This window comes from Heterodontus francisci, chromosome 15, assembly GCF_036365525.1.
Source record: "Heterodontus francisci isolate sHetFra1 chromosome 15, sHetFra1.hap1, whole genome shotgun sequence".
Classification (NCBI taxonomy): Eukaryota; Metazoa; Chordata; class Chondrichthyes; order Heterodontiformes; family Heterodontidae; genus Heterodontus; species Heterodontus francisci.
The window spans coordinates 16,202,510-16,212,907 of record NC_090385.1 but is presented as its reverse complement, the minus strand read 5'-3'; the positions used below and the strand labels follow the sequence as shown (position 1 = coordinate 16,212,907).

The 10,398-nt window shown below is 42.1% G+C and overlaps 1 protein-coding gene across 1 annotated transcript in view; it reads left to right on the top strand.

The window, feature by feature from the left end:
- Positions 1 to 303: 303 nt before the first annotated feature.
- The window catches only part of npas2 (neuronal PAS domain protein 2), a 192,827-nt gene continuing 182,732 nt past the window's right edge, over positions 304 to 10,398 (top strand). Inside the window, exon 1 of the mRNA XM_068047915.1 lies at positions 304 to 357. The gene's annotated coding sequence lies outside the window, so the exon portion shown is untranslated. The remainder of the gene's footprint in view (positions 358 to 10,398) is intronic.

Below are 10,398 nucleotides of genomic sequence, written 5' to 3'. Positions count from 1 at the left end.
AATAAAGCTCATTCATGCATGAAGACAAATAACTCCTGGACTATCTAATAAACTGAAGCCTTAATATCAGAATAATAATGACTTGATGTAGAAAAGCTATGACGGCAGATTCTGTGTGCTGTGCATTTGTGACCTAATTTGTGACCCATGTGGCAAGTTTCTCAACCAGGGTATAATTATTCAAAGATGGTCCAAGCAGAATCAAAACGCTTTTGCAGAAAATTTTGATGAAAATTGTGGAGAATGTCACACAGGATGCATTTTTTTTCCTGGTGGATGGTTGCAGCGTGGTATTTCCAGAAGCCTATAAGTTGGATTCTTTCACCCATCCTGTGGTGCGCGAGGAACACCAGAAAGGTAAGCAAGTCATTTTTCTGAAGGAAAATTGCTAGAGTTAGGTGTTGTATTGAAGATGGTAGATCTTGAATGTAAAACCAGCAGCAGAGTTATGTTTTCAGCAGAATTGTTATTCACACTAAATCACCTAGAGAGAGATTTGCTTTATTCATTGTAAAAAAAAATCCCTAAATATGAGTATAAAGAACCCTTTCAGATTTGGTCATGGATAACAAGCAGGAAAAGTCTTTCCCCAATATTTCCCCCACCATTTTTTATTCTACAGTTGGATCCCATTGCCATGGTAACATGCCAGGCATTTGAAGCTGCTCCATTATCAAGTGGCCTCATCAAAGTAAAACAGAATTTTTATTAGTTATTACTGCATAGTAAAAAAAAAAGTCATCTTCATTTTGATCGATAAACCTTGTACGAAAAGAAATCAAGTTGTGAGTTAAAAACAAATTTGCCAACACTAACTGTGTTTAAGAATGTGCTCACAAAATTTGACATTTGAGTGCTGATTAAGAGCTGTTGACTATTTGATCCTTATATTTTCCTGCATTATGTGACAGAACCTTTAAAAATCCACAGATGCAGCTGGCAGTGGAATCTCAGCTACAAAGGCCAAACCCAGCAAGTGTTGAGGACATTGTCTTATAAAATAAATGTTCTCATGTTCATGCAGTGGATGTGAGTTTTGCAACTAATTCAGTTGTCCTAAGTAAGTTATAACGCAGACAGAAAATAGAGAAGTGAAAAAATAACTGTCGAAGCATAATATTTAAGATTGGCAAAAGATGAGGAATTTTTTTTAAAAGATCTACAGGTGGTTAGGATCTGGAATGCGCTGCCTGATAGCGTGAAGGATACAGATTCAATAGTCGCCTTCAAAAGGGAATTGGATAAATGCGTGAAGCATAAAGAATCGCAGGGGTATGGGGAAAAAGTGGGAGAGTGGGTCTAACTGGATTACTCTTCAAAAGAACCGGAGCAGATTCAAGGGCCATATGACCTCCTGCTATGGTGTATTGTTCTATGATTCTGATTCTATAACCACACACACTGCTGACGTGTAGAGGCTAAAGTAGTGAGTTAATACTCTTACAGCACAGAACAAAAGATGTATAGGTTTGCTGAAGTCCATTAGTGGGGAATTACCATCTAGGGCATGGCGTTTCACACTTCATAAAAAGTCAGGCATGAGACTTGTTTTTCAAGTTTTAATGACTTGCCATAGAATGCAATTTCTTACTCAGTAGTGGTGCTAATGAGGCAAGAACCATAGTGGACACAGAATTGCCGCTACATGTTAAAATGTTTCTAAAGCCTTGAGCACAAAATCTAGGCTGCCACTCGAATGCACTACCGAGGGAGTGCTACACTGTCAGAGGTGCTGCCTTTCAGATAACACGTTAAACTGAGCCTCTGTCTGTCTTCTCAGATGGTTGTAAAGAGATCCCATGATGCTATTTGGAAGAAGGGCATAGTTGTTTTCCCCAGTGGCCTAGACAATTTTATCCCTCAACCAACATCACTAAAACAGATTATCTGGTTATTATCTCATTGCTAGTTATGGGAGCTTGCTGTACGCAAACTGGCAGCCATGTTTCCTACATTGCAATAGTGACTATACTTCAAAAAGTACTTCATTGGCAATAAAGCGCTTTGGAATGTCTTAAGGATGCGGAAGGCACTAAATAAATGCAAGATTTTCTTTCCTTCTTAAAATGGCTTAATATTTGTTACTTTGTGATGCACAAGACTCAGGGGAGGAAAATTATGCTAAAGAACCTTTTTGGGATCGATAGCACTCATTGGGCGAAATCTTTTGCACTCTGAAAAATTTCAGGAGTCAGGACCATTTCTGGATCCTGACCCTGCAAGGGTCAGAAACGTGCTGGCGGGGGGTATCTTCCGGGAGGCAGCCGATTAAGAAGCTGCGCCCGCATTCACAATCCAATTAAGGATGGCGGGTGGGTTCCTGAGGTAGCATGCCCAATCAGAGTGCTTGAAGCTGTGGGCAGCAGGTAGCCCTACCAGGAAAGCGATGCTGAGGCAGGCAAGAGACCGCGAGAGTGCCTCAAAATGGAGGCGGTCTCTGAATACTTCGGCAAAGTTGAAAATAAAAAATGGCTACAGCTGTTGGCCATCATTCTAGAGGGGAAACACTTCCACGGCATTGCTCGTGGCTGCAGCTGTGGCCCTCTGATCCTAGCGGCTCTGTGATAGGAGGAATATAGAGGAGCTGTGATGCCTACGGCTTGCCACTGCGAGGCCGCCTCCAGGTGCCTGCTGGGCTTTGGCCTCAGCGGGGGATCCATCCGACATCGGGAAGATCCTAGTGGCGGTGGCATCTTGCCCTCAATTAGTCCCGCAAGTGACCCTAATTGGTTGCTGCTGGGCACGTAGCCACTGCCACATTGACAACACCTCCGCCCAGACCATCAGTGACCCGATGTGCTATCTCCAGGTTTTGCACGCGGTCCAGCCTCCAAACCCACCTCTGTGGAGCCAGGAAATTTCCACCCATTGTTGCTGTAGATTAACAGTTAGCAGTTAATCTGACCGCGGCACTTCACAGCTGGGTTCTCACCTTTACAAATGTTCTGTGCGTTGGGTGGCTTTTGTGTTGCTTTCCAAGTGTGTAAAAGGTCTCCATTACAGGCACTTCAGAATCAATTGCAATTTGCCTTATTGTTGCTTATGTGTTTGTATTACTGAAAGTCACTGCATAAGAATTCGCAGACGTGTGTGCCATTATACATCAGGCCTGCAGCCATCACAGAGACATTTTAGAAAATGTCAAAGTCTTTCACCAACATCAGAAGGAATGTGAGGTGCTGAAGAATTTTGCCTGTTCCAAGATCTTGACTGAAGTACAGCCTTCCTCTAATGTTCAATCTGGTATCTGTAAAGTATTTCCTTTTACAGGTTATGAATATTAGTGGGAGTGGTCAATGAAGTGAATCAACCAATGTCCCTTTAACCTTGCAGCAATAAGTAATGACAAGCTACAGTCACGTGCCCCATTCTGGGATCTATTGCCTCTGTGCAAATGCCCATTATTGAATTGAGTTATTTTCTACAATAGGAATGAATTTCATTCGAAAATGCACTGGTGATATGCCAGCTGAAGTTATTATCATGGTGCTTTAGTAATTTCAAAGGTACCCACCATATTCCTTTCTTCTTAACAGGATTATCTGAGAGAGGAACACTGACTATTGGTTGACTTGTTCCTTGCCACAAATTGCCATTATGACCAGATCAATCACACCCATTGCCTGCTTTTGAATATCCTTATTCTTAGAGATTTCTTGGAGTTCATGCTGTCCCTAAGAAAGATAATCCCTTTTACTCTTCAACCGCCATTTTGTAGTCCTAATTTATCAAAGTTTTGGTAAACTGTCAACCCTCAAATCATCCATTACGTTGAGAGTATGATCGCTAGTAGACTAACTGCGTCTATATTGTGCATTTTGATGAATCATTTGTCATTTTTCAACCTCTTCCATTCATCATCCATCCCTATCCATCCTTTTGGTGATCAGTTCAACTCAACTTTTATATTTTTTTATATTAATTGCCCCCAATGCACACAGTCCATATTTCTGTTACAGTGTACTAGTTGAGTCAATGGGTAGACCATTGTGTGATCACTTCCATTGGGCATTTTGATTGCACTTTTATGTGGATGCAGAATGTGCTATTTCTGGAACTCAGGTCCTCAGCGAACACCATGAATTAAAATACTTAGTAGCATCCTGCACATAGATGCATTAAGTCCCTTAGAAGTCTAAAAACAGAATTCTTAATCCAGTCTCAGACTTACTTAGTAGCATTGTTACTAATAAGAGGCTAATATTAATTATCCACAGAATGAATTAGGTCATCTCCATGTCAATATCAAGAATTAAATCTGACTTGATTCTTACAGGCATGACATTTACCCAGCTCTGAACCTGACCCCTTAACTATAATTAGCTGCTGGAGGCAGACTCTCTGAAGAAATTATACATAAAGTTCTCAAAGCCTTTGACAAACTGATAACTACATGTTATACTAAAAAAGTAGCTCCACAAAAGTGTGTGTTTTTGAAGGTAAGAAATAGAGTGCTGAACGTGACATTTCCACCCTAATGTCTAATTAGACAGCGACACAATAAATTACTTGCTTCTCTGCTTAAACCAACTACTAGAAAACTTATGAGAATTAAAGCTGTGGATGTTCTCTCCATTGTTCTGAACACTGAGATTAATCTAATTTATTTAAGAGCTTACAACCCATGCTAAACCTCAAAGCTATTTATAAAAGCACATCTTTTAAAGCAGTAAAATACAAAGAAGGGCAGTGTGCTGGCTAATAGAAATTGCTTTTTTCAAATGCTGACTTATCAGAAACCATTAACATTGTAAAAGCTATTTGTGGTACGGTGATTTCCACTCCAGGAATCCACCAGCACTGCTGGTTAAGAACCGGTGGTTCAATTTGATCTGAAACGGCATGTGTACTGCACAATAACAACAACAACTTGCATGTTAATATAATAAAAGCCCCAAGGTGCTTCACAGCAGTGATTAGCAAACAAAATTTGACACCAAGCCGCATAAGATGATATTAGGGCAGATGACCAAAAGCTTGGTCAAAGAGATAGATTTTAAGGAGGAAAGAGAGGTCGATGGGTAGAGAGATTTAAGCAAGGAATTCCAGAGCTTAGGGCTGAGGCAGCCGAAGGCACGGCCTTCTATAATTCTATAAACTAGTCAAAGTAATTATTGGGCAGCTGATGTCTGAGAAAATGACAAGCTGTACTCACAATGAAGGAACTCATGCTTATTTCTTTAAGACCTCAGATAGCTATAACTTTTGAACAAGCAATGTAAAACTCTGGTAAAAATTAACGTATATCTAGTGTAGAAGTGTAGAGATTATATGAAGTAAACATGTTCTATACGTCTTATTAATGCAATAGTCCAAAAGGGTAATGCCATTAGCATTGTTATTAATAGGCATTGGGATCGATCATCTTGCTTTCCTGTATCAATGAGGGTAATTTTGACTTTGAGCAATAGTTTTAAATGGACAATATTAATTCAAGCTGTTCATTTTACATCTTTCCACAATTTTCATTTCCATTGACCCAAATTCAAAATTACCCCAATAACTCTAACTGGGTGTAAATAATAGGAGCATAGGGGAGTAGGCACTTAGCCACTTGAGCCATTCAATGAGATCATGGCTAATTTGAGACTTAACACCATATACCTGCCTGTGCCCTATATCCCTTAATAACTTTGGCTAACAAAAATCTATCAATCTCACTCCTGCTCCTAATTCATATGCTCGTATGTCAAATTAACAATTGATCTAGCACCATTTGTGGAAGAGAGTTCCAAACGTCTACCACTCTTTGGTGAAGAAGTGTTTGTTAATTTCACTCCTGAAGGGTCTGGCTCTAATTTTTAGACTATGTCCCCATCCAGTAGAAATTGTTTCTCTCTATCTACCCTTTCTGCTCCCCTTAATACCTTGAAAAATCTTTTAATGACCAAATCCTTCCCAAGATCTGTTTAGGCTTACACATTCCTATATTTTTTAGATTGTTAACTCTTAAACACAATTATATTTGAGAATAAATTTTCAGTAAACCTGACTTACACTGTAATGTTGAATGAAAGCTGAAGTCCTATAGAAGGGTTATTGTCTCTTTATTCATGCAGTCAACAGAACTGTTGAAGACAGTTTCAATGTAATACGTCCAAATGAAGTGTTGGTTTATTCATAGGGTTTTTTTCTGAATAAAAAAGGATAATAATGGCTGTTATCTTAATGCTTCAATGATGCTAGCTCTAAACAGAGCCAATGATACTTTGCATTTGCCTCTGAGACAAAGTAAATTGTCTTGCTCTTGCGGAATAACTCCTGTCAAATGTTCTTTCTTGTGTAATAAATTAGATAAAACTCACCACTGTTTATTACTAATCTACTCAGAAATGTTTGGGGAACACATCCCATCTTACCACTGATTGTCTAGCCTGTGGTCCAATCTACTTCCACATTACTGATTGACATTGTGTATTAAAATAGCTGAACGGCCTACTCCTGTGCTGTGTGATTCCATGATCCTAATTTAAATATCCAAATATGTTTAATATATTAAAAGCCTTACAACTGTGGATACATCCTACTTTGTAATCTCTGTTTGGCCTCCTTGTCTCGGGAGACAATGGGTAAGTGCCTGGAGGTGGTCAGTGGTTTGTGGAGCAGCGCCTGGAGTGGCTATAAAGGCCAATTCTAGAGTGACAGACTCTTCCACAGGTGCTGCAGAAAAATTTGTTTGTCGAGGCTGTTACACAGTTGGCTCTCCCCTTGCGCTTCTATCTTTTTTCCTGCCAACTGCTAAGTCTCTTCGACTCGCCACACTTTAGCCCCGCCTTTATGGCTGCCCACCAGCTCTGTCGATCGCTGGCAACTGACTCCCACGACTTGTGATCAATGTTACAGGACTTCATGTCGCGTTTGCAGATGTCTTTAAAGTGGAGACATGGATGGCTGGTGGGTCTGATACCAGTGGCGAGCTCGCTGTACAATGTGTCTTTGGGGATCCTGCCATCTTCCATGCGGCTCACATGGCCAAACCATCTCAAGCACCGCTGACTCAGTAGTGCGTATAAGCTGGGGATGTTGGCTGCCTCGAGGACTTCTGTGTTGGAGATACGGTCCTGCCACCTGATGCCAAGTATTCTCCGGAGGCAGCGAAGATGGAATGAATTGAGACGTCGCTCTTGACTGACATACGTTGTCCAGGCCTCACTGCCATAGAGCAAGGTACTGAGGACACAGGCTTGATACACTCGGACTTTTGTGTTCCGTGTCAGTGCGCCATTTTCCCACACTCTCTTGGCCAGTCTGGACATAGCAGTGGAAGCCTTTCCCATGCGCTTGTTGATTTCTGCATCTAGAGACAGGTTACTGGTGATAGTTGAGCCTAGGTAAGTGAACTCTTGAACCACTTCCAGAGTGTGGTCACCGATATTGATGGATGGAGCATTTCTGACGTCCTGTCCCATGATGTTCGTTTTCTTGAGGCTGATGGTTAGGCTAAATTCGTTGCAGGCAGCCGCAAACCTGTCGATGAGACTCTGCAGACACTCTTCAGTGTAAGATGTTAAAGCAGCATCGTCAGCAAAGAGGAGTTCCCTGATGAGGACTTTCCGTACTTTGGTCTTCGCTCTTAGACGGGCAAGGTTGAACAACCTGCCCCCTGATCTTGTGTGAAGGAAAATTCCTTCTTCTGAAGACTTGAATGCATGTGAGAGCAGCAGAGAGAAGAAAATCTCAAACAGTGTGGGTGCAAGAACACAGCCCTGTTTCACGCCGCTCAGGATAGGAAAGGGGTCTGATGAGGTGCCGCTCTGCTGAATTGTACCTTTCATATTGTCATGGAATGAGGTGATGATACTTAGTAGCTTTGGTGGACAACCGATCTTTTCTAGTAGTCTGAGGAGACCATGTCTGCTGACGAGATCAAAGGCTTTGGTGAGATCAATGAAAGCAATGCGGCACAGTGGTGCAGTGGTTAGCACCGCAGCCTCACAGCTCCAGGGACCTGGGTTCGATTCCGGGTACTGCCTGTGTGGAGTTTGCAAGTTCTCCCTGTGTCTGCGTGGGTTTTCTCCGGGTGCTCCGGTTTCCTCCCACAAGCCAAAAGACTTGCAGGTTGATAGGTAAGTTGGCCATTATAAATTGTCACTAGTATAGGTAGGTGGTAGGGAAATGTAGGGACAGGTGGGGATGTTTGGTAGGAATATGGGATTAGTGTAGGATTAGTATAAATGGGTTGTTGATGTTCGGCACAGACTCGGTGGGCCGAAGGGCCTGTTTCAGTGCTGTATCTCCAATCTAAAAAAAAATGTAAAGGGGCATCTGTGGTTCGCGGCATTTCTCCTGTATCTGACAAAGGGTGAACAGCATGGCAATGGTCGATCTCTCTGCACGAAAGCCACATGGTGCCTCAGGGTAGACGCGCTCGGCCAGCTTCTGGAGCCTGTTTAAAGCGACTCGAGCAAAGACTTTCCCCACTATGCTGAGCAGGGAGATTCCATGGTAGTTGTTGCAGTCACCGCGGTCACCTTTGTTTTTATAGAGGGTGATGATATTGGCATCGCGCATGTCCTGAGGTACTGCTCCCTCGTAATATCACATTTCGTAATATCCCTTTGTAATATCACATCCTTTATCAGTCACTTGGGTTGAATTTTGCCACGAGAGTGTCAATTCCACTGTTGGGATGAATTCCAGGTTGGGAACCCAGAAGAGCGAGCGGTGGGGTATTGGGTGTGATCTTCACGGAGGCAGCCAATTAAGAAGCCAACTCTGGTGGGCACTGGGCATGGGAGTGCCGGAGTGGCCAAAGGGAAGGGCGGCTGGCAACTCCACTAAGAATGGTGTGTGCTGCTCCGGTGAACGGAGAGAGTGAGGGTGCCACAAAATGGAGGCACGTTACTAATGCCGGAACCAGCAGACAAATGCTAATGCTCAGAACTATCAGGTGGATCCATCTGCATGCTTCCACTTGAAAGTATTTGCCTGTGGATGTGCTCAATGAAGCCTAGATGCTCATTTTAATGATAATTGCATATTCTTCTCATGGTGCTTCGACCTCCTGCTGTGCTCTTGCCTCCTGTGAGGGGACAGGCTGCAGATACAGTGGGGGTCCAGTGCACCTTCAGCAAACTGCCATCACCCTCGGAAATGCCAGTTAATTGGTGTGAAAATGGCCAATTGCTGCTGGGCACGCAGCCCATCCCTGGAAAAAGCCACCTCGATGCACCTTTTTAAAATGTTCCCAACCCTCCCCGCCTCCATACCCATCTCCAAGGGGCTGGGAAAATTCCCCCCAGAGTAAGTGTCACATTATTCATTCACAGTCACCCTTTCTCCATCATGCCTTGTTGATTGGATCAAAGTATAATTTTAGCAAATGAGAATTGAAAGAAGTCTGGAAAACATGAATCAAAAGTAAGGAAAGTGCCCAGTAAACTACCAATGAGAAACCATTAGAGACTAGTGAAAACAGCCAACCCTGAATGACCCCTCAGGAGAACATACTAATAAGAAAAAAGGGATGATGGACCAATTGAATGACTTAATAGAGAGCCGGTGAGGACATGATGGGCCGAATGGCCTCCTTCTGCACTGTAACAATTCTGTGATACACTCGAGGTGGAAGGGGGGGGGGGGGGGGGGTGGAGAAATGATGTGCCATTTTTTTTCATAGTATCTGAAATTGCTATTGTCCAAAATATTACAATAACAAGTAAAACCTGCAAATGCTGTGGATACAAAATATTAAACATTCCGACTGACAGTTTCCTCAAAGAGTTCATAAAGGAAGCTGTGAGAACATGTCCTTTCTCTAAAAAGGTGAGTATCACAACAGAATTAAAAACTTAGATATAAATTAGATAGAATTCCTCGGCAAGCTAAAAAGATTATTAGTCTAGGCCTCTGGATTAACCACTATACCACTGTAACACAAGGGTGTGACTGAAAATCTTTTACTGTGAAGTTAAATTGATCTGTTTTGCCTTGCTTGAGTGTTCATGACTGATATTTGGCCTTTACAAAACTGTGTTGCGGACTGGAGTAAGTGGATGTAATTTGACTTGCCCAGACCACATGTCAAGTACAAGAAAAATATCAGCTGATAAATCCCTGGCCATCAGAAGGAAGACTGATCTAGGTCATGGTCCTATTACCGAATGCAATTGAATCTCTGACCTATATTCAGTCCTTAGAACAATCAGTAACATCAGTAATGTTCCTATTGATTTGTTCAACAAAAGCCCCCAGTTTAAACTTATTGATTTTGGATGGATTTATGAAGGATCAGAACACATCATTTGTTTTCTATTGGTGCGTGATTATCTTGCATGCTTTCACTAAAATGTACGATTGGCAGAGAAAACAACTTATCAAGGTACAGAATTTAGTATGATTGTTCCGATGAACTATAGCTTGCATTTCAGGCGAATCAGCAAAATGTTTTGGATGATT